At 38.2% G+C, this 17,508-nt stretch overlaps 1 protein-coding gene across 5 annotated transcripts in view; it reads right to left on the bottom strand.

Moving 5' to 3' along the window:
* The window catches only part of NAALADL2 (N-acetylated alpha-linked acidic dipeptidase-like 2), a 469,384-nt gene that overhangs the window by 345,415 nt on the left and 106,461 nt on the right, over positions 1-17,508 (bottom strand). For all 5 annotated transcript variants that reach the window (XM_017827775.1, XM_017827774.1, XM_017827776.1 and 2 more), the window contains one exon: positions 6,021-6,099. The gene's annotated coding sequence lies outside the window, so the exon portion shown is untranslated. The remainder of the gene's footprint in view (positions 1-6,020; positions 6,100-17,508) is intronic.

The following is a 17,508-nucleotide window of genomic DNA, read 5'->3' on the forward strand; positions in this document are numbered from 1 at the left end:
TTAATCAATAAATTGTCTCCATGTCTCAGATGGTATATTATGTAACACAAATAAACAGCATAAATGCCAAAATAAAGGATGAGAAGTCAATTTTGTGCCCATAATTAAGAAAAAGAATCAGAATCTCACTTTCATACAGTGCTCTTGGTATGCACAAAAAAAAAAATAAAATCTTTTAACTCTTGTCTGCTCTGGGTTGATCCTTCCATGCCTTCCTGTGTTTCATTTCCATTAGAAACACAAAAGCCCAACAGAAATTACTACTGGATGAGGCAATAGAAGAAAATTAAAAACTGTTGCAAAAATAAGTTGAAAATGTCAAAACTGATTTAAAGCATTATAGTTTAAGTTTTCTTAACCAATGTTTCAGTGTAACCAATGTTTTAATAGATTAGTACTGAAAGTTCATAAGATGCCACCAGGTGTTCCAAAAGAATGCTGAAAGTATTTCATATATTCCACTCACATTCCTGAAAAGATGGACAACAATTATTTTAAGTTTAAAATTATTTAGTTTGGTTGTAAATAAAAGAACATTTCTGGTAACATTACAGAAGTTGGTCAGGTTTTTTTCAACAGCACTGCATTGCACAGAGAAACTACTGTAATCTAAAAAAAAAAAATCTTAATGATCCCTCCTTGTTTTCTTGGTTCAGTTACAATTATTTTTAAGATCTTTTTCTGTCTTAGAATCTACTACAGGGGAGTATGCAGCCAAAAATCTGGACACCTTGGACATGAATAGAGATTCATAAATCTTAAAATTTTAATCTTTTCCTTCATTGATACAGTAGATTAAAGCCCAACTTCCAACATGTTTCTGTAATATCAGTGCAGTTGCAGTTCCTTTAATCATGGCAGTTGCATTTGAGTTAATACAATTCTGCCCACAGACACTTACATGTGCAGATGATGGGAGAGCAATCTTGCCTAAAGACCAAGGCTGCCCTTAGGAATACAAGTTACCACAAAATACAGTCGAGAGCAGTTTACCCAAACTTTCCCATGAATCATTATGAGCTACAAAACATTTCTCAATACCCTGTAGCAAATTCAGGGCTTGTAATGTAAGTATACACCATTAAAAAGATAAATAGTTAAGTCAGAAGCTACAGCTTACAAGGGGAAGAATGAAGGAGAAAGACCATTCTATTAATGACAATTGCCTCAAGGCTTTGACTATCCAAATTGAAACATTTCAAACCTTTCACCTGATTTTTCTGAGGATCTCCAGTTACAAGGAAGCAATTCCTCACAGCTGGCTGCTGCTGTCTGGCCTCTGTGTGTTTGCATGGGGACAGAGAGAGAGAACAGACTGTGCAGATGAAAACACTGACTTATGTCTAGATTATTCAAAGTCTGATAATTACAAAGCATCCAGAAAACATAATGGGTTTCTTTGCGAATTTTATCAATACATTTCCATACAAATACTCTGTATTTTGACAGCTGGTCAGTAGGTCAAGTTTCAGTACTTCACAGTAGGTCAAGTTTCAGCCTTAATAAAAGCATTGAACTCAACAATCAAAAAGGGAAGCAAGCAAATGAGAATTGCTCTTTCTAGTAAGAGAGAGGTGTGGCTTTTCACTTTTAAGAATTCCCAAGATTATACAATTGCAGATGTACACACATTAACCTCATTTTTGCCTGGTGGAAGAAACGAGCACACAATGGTTACATAGACCTCCTGTCCAACAGTTCAAAACAAGATCCCAACCTGTTTCCTACAGCTTTGACCTTATCATTAGGCACCAGAGTTGTTTTTGAGAGCTAAAAGGGCAAAGGAAATTACTGCCTCTGGCAATATCCAAAATACACAGCCTGCTAGACTGCACAGCCTGGGTCTGTGCAAGCCAGCTGCAACATTCTCCTTAATAATTATGCCCACAGAAAAGAAAAAACGTTATCAATATTCACTTAATGATAGCAACCTCCATGTAGTAATGTCCATGTACTTTTCCATAAAGGTCTACTAGAGAACACCAAACTAACACAGGCCCTCCATCATCTCCCAAAGGAAGAACCTACATACAACTCTACTGCAGCACAAAGATAGAGCTACAGCTCATACAGACACCTGTGTTCAAAATCCATTTGAATTGTTTAAGAACAACTTGTACAAGGTCAAGTCTGTCCCATTCCTCACTGTACACACTTTGTTAGCAGCCTGATATTTCACCAGTAAGAGATTTGTCACTTCAGAACTGTGTTTAACCACAAAAAGGTAGCCTTCTCGAGGCTGCAATTGTAACACAAACCCTAGCTCACTGTCTTTCAGCAGTAAGGACAATTTTCAGAGGGCTCCCAGACTAAGAAAACATGACTTTATACCTGGAACTAGGTCTAAGAGCTCAAAATTTTAGGTAAATCTCTCTAAACATGGCTGTCATCTTGAAAGCCTGCACAGGACAGGATGCACATGTTTTCTTCCTTTAACTAAAATGCTTGATTTGCTTCCATTCTTCTTGTGTTTCTTTTTAAGAGTATGAAATACATAGAGACAAAACATGTAAGATACAGATCTAACCCATATTGAGAATAAAGTATGCAAACAGCATAAGTCAGCCTTCATGAGCTCAAGAGATGAGCCAATGTCAACTCCTATGTAGTGACAAGGGACCTCAGCCCATCCTCCCCCGTTGCCAGGCAACCATTCCTATATCCTTGGCTGTATTCATCAGCCATTAAGCACCATCAGGCTCCTTTTCTTTCCTCCCTCACACAGGCTCCCACTCTCATAGATGGAGGAAGGGGAGGGGGAAGTTAAACAAGATGACTTTCTTTCCCAGCAGAAGCAACATTCTGAGTTTTAACAGCTAATAGATTTTAGCCAATTCACACAATTCAGATAATTGTTTTGTAATGAAAGATGCAGCATGACTGCAAGGTGCAGTTCTAATAGAAACAGGGCTCTGTTAAAAGTCGACATTAATGGAAATCTTCTGGAATGTCTATTATTAGGCAGCGATGATCTCACGCTGACAGTACTAAAGTGCCCTTTGAGTTTGTAAAAAATAAAGCAAGAGATGACAGCTTTTTAACTCCATAAGAATGGCATTCAACATGAGGAAATGCTATTCTAAACCTTGTTAAGATAAATAAAAAGCAGCTGATCTCAGAAGCAGAAATGTGTTACCTTTAACTTATTCCAGGGAAACAAAGCAGTACCTCAACCACTGCAGGTGGTAATCCACTGCCCCTAATACCTCACCCCTGGAGCACAAGTCTCCCTGGCTGCCCATGCTCAAGCCACAAGGTAACTTCCACTTGCAGGCACTAGCCGGGAAGTCCTGCAGCCATAAAGGGAGCTGGGCAATGCAAGTGAAGATGAAGATTCTCCCCCTCCCAGCCCCAGGTTAACTTCAGCCAGAGCAGCTCTCATCCAGCTCCTCACATGGCACCCAAGGGGAAGGGGCTGAGGACAGAGGGGAAGATATGGCTCCTTCAGCCAAAGTTCATTCTTGTATCACATTAATGCTGCCATCAAACAACCCTGTAACACATCCTTGCTAGTCTTGTTATCTGTCTAGTTTTCATGAGACTGAAGTTTCACAGAACTCCTCAAGTGAAGAAAAATACTAACACATTGAAAAACTTATTTCAAAGCTCTGAAATAACACCAAATATTGCAAACCCCGTAATTCTACAATAGAGAAACCCAAGATTCCCAGAGGTCTCACTTAAACACATAATTAGAAAAGTCGATTTATCTCTCTCTTTTTATTTTTGAGACCACCACGTGAACATGTTTTCGTGTCCATTAACCATCAATGGAGAAGGATCTTGATTAGAGATTATTAGGACAAGGATCATGCACAAGGCTGGAAAACATGAGGATGTATGTAAGGACAAAGAAAAGGCTAAAAGAGCTTAAACTGATATTTAAGTGGAAGCTCAGGTGTGATTAACTGGCAGTCAAAACAACTACAGCAGGATCAGAAACGTCATAGCATAAGGTTGTGCAGGTAAGCAGGAAAAAAAGACCTATTTTCAATGCTTCCAGCTGATTCAGACAAATTGAAGAAATAAACAGGGCAAATGTTTTCCAACACTGTTAAACTGTTGGGCAATTTTCCAAGAACCATGAAAACTTTTCCATCACCGGAATCTTGAGGACTAGAGTCTTTTGCTGTAAGTACAAAGCACATGCAATGTAAAGAAACAACTCTGATGTCAATAAACTAGATCATAGAGATGATTTTACAGCACAGAAGGAAACATCCTGACTAGTACTGCTTGTTCCTTACAGCACAGAAGCATTTTTACAGACTCATTTTTCACAAAATTTTCCTCTGGTTGTGTCCACACAGGTCAAAATTGATGATTCTCCTCTCATTTAGAGACAAACTTTAGTATAATAAGTATACTCATGCCTGCTTGCTAATTGGACAAATGCAATACTGATCAATCTCTACACTGCATCAATACCATGACAGGAATTTAGAGGAGTTCAGGATTTGCTAAGAATAAGACATTCTGGTCATCTTCAAGTCCTTGGGTGTTTTCCAAGTGTCTCAAATTTTAAGTTTTAATACACACTTGTTTGGAGTCTTACTACAGTAACATGTGCATTTAAATACTGTTCAGATCAGTAAAATATTAATATCAGATTATTTAAATAATTCCACAGTCCTTAATGAAAACTTCCAATTCTCAAAAAGTCCTTAGAAGAGGACCATAATTCCCATCCTAAAGGGAATACAACCAAGCCCATGATACAGTGTCAGAACAAAACATAAAACAAAACAAAAGTCTTCCCCAGCTGTGGGTTGCTGTGAGTACTCCTTTTGGAAGTATTACAAACAGCTTTACTTTGGTCTCCTTTTAACAGTAAAACTGTTGAATCTGATTTGCTTCTACAAGTACTTAATGCTTAAGGGCAAATCCTGGGCCTTTAAACCAAATACAGAACTGAACATATTTTTACAGTGAATATTTCAAAATTATTGTGCTCCTGGAACCTGGTTCTGTGGCACATGCCAGCATCACAACCCTACTACTGGGATATGAAGTAGCATATGGTTCCTATTATGTCTAACAATATTGGTTAAATTTGAAGAAAGCTTTGCTTGAAAATAACGCTTTTTGAGTGCAGAAATCTCACTGGTGCCTTCATCCACAGACACAGCAGGGTAAGTGGAGCCAAAAAGTTTCAAACACCGAAAATTACCCGTTCTGAGTGATTTCACCGAACGAACAAGAGATGCTAAACAGTCAAACAGGGTATGGCCATGATAAAGGACTACTCACAAGTAACTGTTCACAAAATTATTAAAATAATTCTTTTCTGCAATGATTTCACAAACAAAACCAGCTTGCCACATCTTACCATGAAACACAGTAAGTGAAACAATTCTGGAGGAGAAAGACTAAAAATATGCAGTGTTAGAGGATACCTTTTCCATATACATGAGAAATCAAAGCATATACATATATAATGAAAGCTGTAGAGTGCTGAAAATTAGTCTCTGGTTTGGGTCTTACTTTCCTACAGCTATTTAATTACCCCTTCATCATTTTCACTGCCTTGCTCTCTATACCAGGAGTATGGTACCATGAAAGTAAAATTAAGAAGAACAAAATTGTGAATTCCCATTCTAGCAATTTTGTTTGCAACTGAGCTCTCAACATACAGAAGCTGAGTTGCAACCTGATTTTCAATTATTTATACTTTGTTGCCTTTGTAATTTCATATTTTCCATTCAATTAGAACGATCTCTCCTTCATATGCATATTCAATTTTTAGACAAAACCAGATGCTTGCCAAGGCAGTGTGTAAGACACATAAGTGTTCATGCCACTGACTGTCATTTTGTTTAATTACTGAAGCCTAACCCAAATTTCTGGCTCATGCTTCCACTTTATTTTGACTAAATTTTAAGTTTTACAACTTAACTCCTTAAAATACTTTCTTTCTTTGCTCTGAGAACACAGTATCCTTGCATTTCTTTCAAGCTCAAAAACATCTATGATAAGAAAAGTCAGAAGAGGTGTTTGATACTTTTTTTTTTTTCATTTACCTTAAAGCCAAGATGGGATCAGCTTTGTAGACACTTTGTCATGAAGGCATATTTTCAGTCTGGCCTCTACACAAATTCTCTGCAAGAGAGCAACACATCACACTTTATAATACAACTCACTGAAACAGAAAGCTAACCATTTTCAATTATATAACTTGTAAATATAAATAGAAGACTCATTTTCCTGACACAGCAGCAAAACAGAACATATTTTTAAACACGATGGTCCTTATGAAGTATTTTTCTTATTTAAAGAAGCAAAATGACTGCCTAAAATGTTAAATTCAATGTCCTTGCAACCAGCAAGGTGTGCTTCATGAAGCAGCAGATTCCTATTCAGGGAACTTGCAGTGGCTCTTCTACAAAACACTGCAGAATAAACCATTGCCTTGGTTATCCATCACTAAACTAGAAGTGTTCTTATTACAAAAAAAAAAAAATTGTTATTTTAATAATTTCAAATTTACATCTATTTCCCACTAGCAATCTCATTATCATCCATATAAATCTCCCTTCTTCTTTTAATGAAATTCAGAAGGTATCAATGTGTTCCTTCCCCAAGCAAAACAAGGTAGCTCAGCACACATTTCAGCATTCTCTGTGTACATCACTGAAACTCAGTACCAATCAAAGTTTATTATAAAGATTCCACAGGTAACTCCACTAATAAGCTTCTACTGTTGCACTGAATAAATTATTAAAAAAAAATGGAAGAAAGGATCCACAGTAATCAAGTTTTGTCATAACTTTCTGTAAACACAACCATACCTGGGCAGTAAAGAGGTAATACTAAAAAAAAAATAATAATAATATAATAAAAAAAATAATAAAAAATAGAGAAATGCACTGTGACTGTTGTGACTGTTTAAGAAAAGACTGGATGTGGCACTCAGTGCCATGGTCTAGTTCACATGGTGGTGTTTGGTTAGAGGATGGACTTGATGAGCTCAAAGGTCTTTTCCAACCTAACTCATTCTGTGATTCCCTGACTTCTTTTCAACATCCAGAATGCAGAACCTACTGAGCTCCTCCAACACTCCTTTTGTAGGACCACACTGCACTGAACTAGCAGGAGTGCAATTTCCATCTCCTAGACACCTGGTTTTAACATACATTTTACTGATCCATCATAAGGGCTGTAGCACCCATGTTGCAACAGGTTTCCTCTTGTGCAGGTAAGAAGGTGGGAAAGAGGGTTTGGGTGAGAGATGAACTGGCTTCTACACCTTTTCCTAGGTATGCATTCAAAGGTCTGACCAAAATTCACCTTGAATTAATGGGTGAAATAAAAGCCACAAAAGAAAGATTTTTAAAGATATTCCTGAATTTTCCATCTGGAGATAAATTATCTTCAAAAACAACAACAACAACAACAACAAACAAAAAAAAAAACAAAAAACAAAAAAAACCCAAAACAAACAAACAAACAAACAAAAAAACAACAACAACAAAAAAAACAAAACAAAACAAAAAAACACCCACCAAAACCCAAAAAACCCCCCCAAAAAACCCCAAATAAACACAAAAAAACAGAAGCCAACTGATGGTACTCTAACTATTCGTGCTTCAGTTGCTGTTGTAATTGTGTTCAAGGTAACCTTGCAGAGTCACAGCTCATAAAAATGGTGGAACAACAGGAAGACAACCCCTTTATCATTGTAGATCTGAACCCTGTCAGAGGTGCTTAAAATAACTTGGGCTGGGAGAAGCCTAGGAAGTCAGATGATCCAACCCCTCATTTAAAGCAGGAATAACATCAACATTAGATCAGGATGCTCAGAGCTTTGTACAGTCAACTAAAACTAAGAAAAAAAATACCAGTCCTAAAGGAAATTCATGTTTTGCCCTTCCAAGACCCAGACCCATTTTCACAAAGACAGTTGAAAATGAACTGCAGCAAAGCAACAAAAATTCAAAATGAAGTAATGATGGATTTACTGAGTTCCAAAAGTTGCATTACCTTGACAGTCATAAATACAATATTGTACTACTTCTCTGCAAATCAACACCTTGAGACTATAATGTTCGTGTAAGCAGAAATTACAGTTATGGTCTTACTGGGCAAGACTAAAGGAAGCTGAATAAAACAACCCAAAAAACCCCAGTCATTTCCCTGGACCAGAAGAAAGACTTATTTGCTCACAGGTCTCACATAAAAGCTTCATGGTAAAACATTTTATCTTTCTTACAGTTTTACTGCTCAAAAGGTGAACTATGAGATTAAATCCAATCTATTAAGCTCTAGAGATAGTCACATGCCATGCAACTCATAAGACTTCAGGGTCTGGACATCGTAGTAGTTATTGAATATATGAGGGAAGCATTTCAGAAAGGCATTAACACTAATAGGGCTTACATATGTGTATCAAGGGAAAAATATCTGCTAAATTATGATACTACTCAGTCATGACCCAGAGGTACAGAAAGTAGCCATCTGTATAATTCCACAGAATTCTGAGAGATTCTCCTAAATTCACCCACTTAGAAGGCTTTGATTTTTTTCCAAGCATCTACTGAAAATAAAAATGTGAGGAAAAAAATCCAAAACCTCAAATCATACACTAATCACACTCAAATATGTTTGTGTTTTACCAGTTTGAAGAATAGGCATGGAGGTAAATTTAACAGACACAGAATGGGGGCTTTTTTGTTTGTTTGTTTAATTGAAAACCAAAGCAAAAAAAGAACACAGTGAGCAATTCCCCCAAACACCAAGAGATTGCAGTTTCATCCAGTCTCTCGCATTTAGACAGTGACAGCAATGTTTAAAACATGCAGAACATTTTAAGGTTTTTCAGCCACCATGACTAGTAACTTCAGGCTCTCATACCCCTGCATCTTCTAGATATGCAGTTGAAAATGGACAACAACAAGATTCAGGATCAGGGAACTGAAAAACAAGGTCATGTTCCAGTTTTCCTTCTTACCAGATAAAGTCACTTATTTCATTACTGATCACCTTCCCAGGCAGGAATGACTATGTTCATCATATGCTTCAAAATTTTTGTTCATGCCAAGTGTATCTAACTTTTAAGCAGCTAGCAAATTTACAGATAATGACTCTGGAGTAATTTCAGTGGGGAAGCATTAGCCCAAGGAAAGAAATTCCTATTCACAAATTCTGAAGAAATTATTCTCTCCTCAGCAAAGTTTATATTTGAGAAAGTAAATATTTCTGCTGGGAGAGAATATTGCACATTGGAGCAGAAATCCCATTTCACTTAAAATTGTAATTCCTCTGTTTCACGTGAGGCTCAGAATTCAGTGGGTACAGAAAGTAGGAAGAGGAGGGAGGGACACAACAGCTCATGAATTAGATGTTCCCACTTCTGATCCATCATCACACTTTCTCAGATTATGAGAATGAATTTTTCCCAGCAGTACATTTTATGCTTGACAGATTACAGATCAGTTTACACATTCACAATTGGAGCACTCGAATTTTACAAAAGTTCAAGTCTTTTGAGACCAGCATTTGTTATACGGCTTGACACTGAGTCAAGAGAAACATTCCATGAGACAATGCCAGAGACGCTTTCTGGCAATGAAATGGGTGAAGTCACAAACTCCTTAATGATCTCTGCAGCCAGCCTGAATTTAACACTTCTTCTTTGACTTTACAGCTGGCTCAGAAAGGTCATTAGACTATTATATTCACTGTTATGTAGAGCAGTACTATACACATGTAAAGTTTCTATAGCAACACTTTCTTAATTCACTCTTTAAGCAAAACACCAATTAGCTTTTTATTATAGCCAATTAAAAAAATCTGCACACTAATTGACAGCCTCTCTACTCGGAATTTAAACTTATGCAAAAGAAAATTGCAGTGAAATTTTCCATGGTAATGGTTTACTCCCTATTCTTTTCTCTTAAGACAACAGTAAATTATTTCTGATCGGGGCTGAGCATTTATTTTCCAATCTGAACCATTTTGACACAAAGAAGTAACCTATCCTGATATGCCTTAAATCTTAGTAGAGCTCAAAGATTACAGGTTTCAGAAAAGCATCAGAAATGTAATCAACTGACTTATTTCTGCATCACAGGAAACTGGGCATTGGCCTGTGCACCTGGAGATTGTGCAAGAGGCAGCCAGCAAAATGTTTCTCTTTCAGAGTATTTAAGCACACTGAGCCAAGTGAGAAAGATGGCAAAAAACAGTACTGAAAGTCAAATTCAGCAGGGCAGCAGAGACATTTTTGTTTCCTTCTTAATACTTAGTATTGGTTTTTTCACATGTCTTCAACACAGCTGGTGATGACAGCTTCTTTGTGTGTCACTTCAGTAGCAAATATCAAGATAAACTAGTTAGAAACCAGTCAGTGAACATAATATAAAAAGAAACACATCATGATGCAGAGTACCACAAGAAGTAATCAACAACAAAAACTAAACTGTCCTTCTTGGTAAAATCTTCTGCAGGAAGCTGAATATAAAATGTCGTTCTCCTTACAGTTTTTCCATGTGAGGTGTCGGGATTCACCTCACTAATAAATAAATAAATAGACATAGAACGAAGTAGCAGATGGCTCCTCTGACAAGCTTGGCATGCCCCAATCAAGAATTAATGGTACCTGAGGTATCAGTAGGTCTGCTGGCTCTTAAGGATAAACTACAGAAACTACTTTTATTCTCACCCTCTTACACTTATTCACACTGTCATATATTGCAGCATTAGCACAGAAACCTAAGGCATCTCACAAGTTATGTGGGGACACCAGTGCAGTAACTAAAAGAGTTTTCCTTCAAAGGCTGACAAACAGAAAGAGGGGTTAGAGTGGTCTTTCAAACCTACCACTGTAAAGGAGAGATCAAGGTACTCACATGCAGAAGAGACCACTAAGTGTAACCCTGAAGTTGCTGCAGCATGAGAAGACCATCTGCTGCAAAGTCACAGGGTCTGGAGCACATCAGTGAGCTATGCAGAACACTGGGACACCACAGATAAGGGACCACAGTTAAGCACCAGGTTCTTTAGAGAGGTAAACTCCCAGACACAGTTCCCTGAATTGCCAGGAAATGGGAGCATACTCAAGCTGCAAGCCTTCCAAGCCAAGACCCCACTGTGAGATGCACAGCTCTACCTCCTGCAAAGGCACTATTAGTCCAAAACACAGTGCACAGTGTTACACACAGAAAGGGGACTAACTGAAACTAATGTTAATGTGTTCTGTCCCAAGACTTTGAAGATTTCTCCCCTGGTAACCTGCAACCAAAATATGTGTCAGTTCACACACTCGTGTAGTGAGTGTCTCTCCCTTCTCTGCCCTTGACTGCATTTGAGGAGAAAGTTTAGGGCAAAGTTTAAAGGCAGCTGGTAATGGCAGCGCTATTCATTGGCAGCAGTCAGCATCACCCTCAGCTGCTTTCCAGGAATCTGCATTCCCAGGATCAGAAAGGCTGCAGCTGGTGACAGTCACTTTTCAAATACATCATCACCAGGTATCTCTTTCTTACTGTCTCCTCTGATCTGCTCTTTGCCCACTCAGCCTGCTCTGAACAGGCACGTCCATGTGGTCAGGCAGGTGGTGTGTGATGGGAAAACCCTCGAGGGAGTAAAACAACAGATATGGTTTCTGGCAGCCTCATCCCTGCCAAGAAAACACCTTCAGTGGACTAAAATATGAACCCAAGCCAGCTGTGCAGCCATCCCAGTCTTTGAAAAAGCAGACAGTTCACAAGTGAAGAAGATCAGGTTGGTAGAGGCTTCTCCTCTGTATTTCTTGCTATTGTGATGAGCGTTCAAAGTATCTTCATTAAAAGAACAATTTGCACATCCAGCTGCAAGTAAAGGATACAGAGCTATGTTCCACTTTAAGACTGCAGAAGCAACACTATTTTCTTGGATTGTTTTTTACTGTTTCACAGGAGGGCTTGCTGCAATTAAGTTGTCTTTAGGTATAAAAGCTCAAAATATTCTGCTATTTCCAAGAAGTAATGAGATGGCTTTGTTGCACATCTAAATTACTCACCCACTGTTACAACCTACCATAGAACTAAAGCAAATTAAAGCAATAGCTAAGACATCATTTCAAGCACAGATTTTCAACAGTTTTGAAACATCCTTTTTGACTCCTTTAATTTACTTTTCTGCTTTTGAAACATATAAAACACGGAAGCATGATTCCAGTAAATTTTGATAACTGCCATAGATTTCTCCCACTCTCTCAATGAAGGAAAGTATTTCAGAAAAACCTTCCATCCAAATTTATCTTTTCAATTTCTGCACAATCCCGTGTTGGCAATAATATGCACCCGTAACACCAGATGATGAAAAGAAGAATTTAAAGGAAACCATAATTTTCCTGCAACGTTTTTCAACCTCTGAGAGGGGTTGACTTTCTCAATCCAAAGTTTGGACACAGAACCTGAAATCAAAGTGACTATACAAAAGATATTTTTCTGTCTTCATGTCTTGGTGAAGAAAGAAAAGTATCAACTTTATGACCTACTACACTTCAATAACCTAAAGTCACTACAGCCAAACCTATGAAAACCCAGTTTTTATTACTATTCTTTATATAATATTAATATATAATATATATTGTATTTATAGATAATATTTATTTATAGATAATGTTATTAATTATATTAATGTTTGAAGCAACTAAAATGTTATCCAAATACTGCTATTTACACATGATTCTAATGCTTTGTATTCTATTAAAGATGTATGGCAAGAACTCTGTCTTAGATCAAATAGGAAATATTGAAAGGTTTTCCTTCCTTTGTGCTTTCACAATTCTATTTACTAAAAGGCTGAAAGTTAGGGGTAGATTCAATACTTTTTATAAAACTTCAACCTTGGTTTCCTAATTGCTACATCTGTAAGCTCTGAGATCAGAAACCTTGAATAAATAAAAGTTCTTGGGCCATGGCATGGACAGAGGAATTATTGCATCTTTTAATTTTCACAAGGTCTCCCAAAACTCATGCTTTTTTTATCAGACAAAATAAATACAACAAAACTGCAGTCTTTCTACTGAAAATTACCAGCTCATTACTACAAGTGTTGATAAAATTTTTCCATTTTATCATTTCAAAGTTAAATTCAAAGACCTAAAGACACTAGACCTAGATTAAGCCTGGAAAAGTAGCACGGGTTTCCAAGAATCCCTCCATCTCAGAGTCAGGAAAATTTGATCAATTAAAATAGAATGCAACATTGAGGAAAACACGATTAAAAGCTTCTATGGAGGAATAACGCTATTTAAAAAAACAATCTACCCTTCCTATTGCTTTCATCTAAAACTTCCAGAAAGCACCTCGTCATAGTACTTCTATATATTAGGGGTAGAGCAGCATATGTTTATATTATATGTATGAGAAAAACCAGTAGGTGCAATTCAGACCTCAGCAGCACATGCAGCTTGATGGATGCACTGCTCTGGTTAGTGCCAGGTTGCAGCTGGGAATCAACAAGGAATTTCAGTGCTACCATGAGCCCTTGTGGCACCTGAGGGATCCCCTCTGCATCTTTGGGCCTCAACAAAAGACTGGAAGAAAGAAGAGCCAGCACAAGTCACTGTGTGAAGAGAAACAGGGAACTTGGCATTTTGCTTTGTCTTTGAAATAAGAACTCCAACAGTTTGCCTATATATATTCAGATAAAAATAACCGAATATCTACCACTCAAATTAAAGGACACAGATGGCTGCTTTGAACTGAAAGAAAAGGCCAAAGAAACTGGCTTTAGAGTTACAAAGTCCCCTAAGAATAAGCAGCATCTTTGTTGGGTGGAAGAAACTGTTACCTGCCTTCCCTGCTTCTAATGGGATTCCCTGGGGTCTCTTTTTCACCAGTTTCAAAAGGTCAGTCTTTGTCTCGAAGTGCTTCTCGTGGATGTTAAAGCCACAGTCTGCTCTTTGATACCAAGATAAAAGAAGTATTTGCTGGTTTAGACCACCACAAACTGAGAATAAGCCCCACTGCAGCATTTCAAAGCAGCAAGTGCATAGCACAAGATGACCAAGGCAGGGTAATATCCTGAAGGAGAGCAAAATAACTTGCCGTGATACGCTCAGTGACACATTTCACTTCCAGCCTGGCCAAAATGCACTGAAGTCTGCAGAACTTCTGTTGATTTTAACAGGTTTTGGAATATGTCCTTTACGCCCTCTAAAATTATATTAGGAAAGTAGTATCAGTTTATCAGGTTTAGTGGGCACACACCCCACATTTTATCTTTAAGCTTCTCTCCTTTAAGGAGAAGGAAGGTTCACATTCTCAGCAAATTCAGACACAAGAAAAAAAAACATAAATGAGAGGAAGGGCAGATTTCTCAATGACAGAACAAAGACAACAGGTTCATATTCCAAATGTTTTGTATTTTCTCCCTTGGCCAAAAAAAACCACCAACACATAGATAATATACATTATATTCTTACTTGTATTCTCACCAATATTCATTCCAGTTGTGAAAAGCAGGTGTGTCTCTCTCTACAAATAGACTAAATCATAAAAAATAGCAAAAAGTCAATTTCCAGACTTATAACTATTTTCATCTAATAATTTGTTGTATTTTGCAAGTGCTAAGATATAACCTCACCAAAACTGGATTTATATAGCATGACTATAGATAATCATCCGTCCACATTTTTATTAAATTCCGTATATCAGCAGAGTTCATAAATTGGAAATAAATAAATATAATTCCAGTGGAAACATATCATAATGGGGGCCTGGGGTTTTCATAAGTAAGGAGAAAAAACTAGACTACACCTCTCCATCTTGCCAAATTTCAAACATTTAAACAATTCCTGGCTTATCAGCTGCCATGTGACATGTGCTCAACACTACAGAACCTTCAATCTTGATCCTCCAGTTCTGTCCCTACTGGAACAGGGAGAGCTCAGGGGCTTCAGCACTAGCTGTGGGAGCTTTATGGGAAAATGTGACTTTGGGCACTCAGCAAGTTTAAAATTTCCTAGAGTCCAGGGAATCACAGAGGGTGTGTGAGCCCAGGATAAGGTGATTCAACCCCAGAGCTGACAAAGAACGTGGGGACAGTTTTAAATACATTTTTTTTATAGCAAAATATTTTGTGGTGTAGAGATGCACAAAGTAGTAATCAATGAGCTCGTTCAGGCATGTTACACACACTGCAGTAACTCAGAGCTGTTTGCTAACAAAACCAGACTGCACCCAAGCTGCCTTATCCTGAGTTATGTTTGGTATTTCTGCCCAGCCCTAAATTGTGCTACCTCATCTCATCCCTCAGAAGACACCACACTTAGGTCATGACATGTTTTCACAAAGGTGATGGGCAGGGAGAAGAGCACCTTCTTTCCTCAGAAGTGATGAAGTACCAGAGAGAAAGCCCCATCAGGGGTAACCCTCCTCTTTCTCACTGCTTGGGATCAGGAGCACTCAATGCCCCCAATTCAACAAGAGAGAAGATGCACGACTCCAGCTGATTCTGCCTGGAGTTCTGTGGCTGGGACAGGCCATGGATGTGGGACCTACATCACACATCCATCTTTGCCCCTGCCCAGACAGGCACTCTGCGCTTCTCAGCTTCGGTCCATTCGCACCTTCTGGTCTTCACCCTCCTTGAACAACCGCAGCACAGGGATATACACCTAGTGAACCACAGCACTAGTAGCCTACCATCTGTCCAAGATCAGAGCAAAAATAGGAGTTGATTCATTTTGAACAGTTCAGCTACACTGAGTTTTGCTGACTTATTGTTGGTCAGCATATTTATTATGCTAGATATAAATAAAACATTAAATATTGTACTCAAAATAGCCAAAATGGTCTGCAATTCTCCTACTTCCTGAGCAAATTAAATGAGTTTTCACCCCAGAGGATTTCTCTTTTTTTTTTTATTATTAAAGAACCAATACAAGGAAAAGCCATGACTAACTATGCCTTTACTAGAAAAAGAAAAAGGAAAAAAAAAAGAAGGGGAAAAAACCAGAAATAGCCAGGAGATTATACAAACAGACAAACTTGCATTAGTGCTGTAAGAAGAATTCTGTGCTATTGTTGCTGTTGCATTATTTTGGTAATTCAATTAATTTCTGATGTTGTCAAGTACAAAATCAGAATTGATTTGCACAATGAGTACTTACACACAATAGCTACAGAATTACACAAATTTCTACTAGCCTATGCTATCAGTACCCTCAAAGTCAAAGGGTAAAAATATTTTACAGCAGGAATTATGAATTCCTGTAGTCCAGGAGATAAGTATTGTAGATGGTGTCCAACAGCAATAAATAATTCTGAAATATCATTTTCTTTGTTTCTAAGTAAATCCACTGCACTACTGCAATGTATGTTTGAAGTAAGCTGCTGCCAAACTTAGCTATGTCACCAGCAATGATCAATAAAGATCATATTGATTTAAGAGCATACATTGCTTAAAGTCAATGTTCCCACAGGTGGGACAGAGGCAACATCAGAATTACAAAGTCCTAATTAGTTCAGCAGCTGAAACAAAAATCCTATCCTAAACCATTCTACAAAAGAGACTTATAAATGAGAGCAAAGCCTAAAGAGGGCACAACACACAAACTAGCTAGTAATGCAAAACCAATGTTCTTCTTCACGCTTAAAGAAACATAAAATAAAATAATATTAAGACCTGTAGCAATTTTACTTTGAAATTTTTTTTTTAACAAATTGCAGATCTATCTTGCCTTGTCGAAAGGGCACGGAACAGTGACTTATAATGGTTCCAAACACAAAGCCTGATTCTCTGTTGGATAAATCAGGAGTAGTCCCAGTGGAAGTAAAAGGTACTGAGGTGTTGGTGGAGGGTAGGTCAGGCACAGCCACCAGCAGCAGTGTGATTTATGACTCTCGCTGCCAGTATGTCTGTGAAAGGATCAGGAAAGCTCTGATTGCCTATTATGCATTATTAAGACACAGATCAATACAGAAACCTCCAGGGGCCACTAACATGCACTGCACGTGTGATTTAACCTTCTGCAGACACATCGAGCGAGCACTGCAAGCTGGTTCCTGCAGTCCCACAGCCAGGGACTCTGCTGCTCCTTCCAGGGCAGATCCTCCTTTAGGCAGGACACACATTTCTACCTCACCTTCTTCCCCTTGCCCTCTCAGACTTTCATTTCTTTTTTTTTTTTTCTTCCTAAAGTTCAAGCCTAGTTTTTTTCTAACAGAATCACAAACGGTGTCCTTTTACCCAAATCCCTGTTCTCAGCAGATGTCCAGGACAGTCCTCACATTCACGACTCCACCCAGCAGCAATGGCTCTGCTGCTGACACACCTGCACAGAGTTTTCCCACCTCAGGGGGATACACGGTAAATTTGGTTACTTTAAAGCATCTTCTTTCAGCCTTTGCCTCAGCCCATCGCTTCTCAGAAGGGAAGTAATATATGGGAATAGAGTATGGAAGTTTGCCCCAAAAAAGGCTGTTTGGACTATAATGCCCAATGAACACTTGACAACAAACAAACAGATGTGACTCCTGCTCGCTGTGCCAGGCACAGCCATCACACCTCAACTTGTGC

Source organism: Lepidothrix coronata, unplaced genomic scaffold (genome assembly GCF_001604755.1).
Source record: "Lepidothrix coronata isolate B3197 unplaced genomic scaffold, Lepidothrix_coronata-1.0 Scaffold142, whole genome shotgun sequence".
NCBI classification, from domain to species: Eukaryota; Metazoa; Chordata; class Aves; order Passeriformes; family Pipridae; genus Lepidothrix; species Lepidothrix coronata.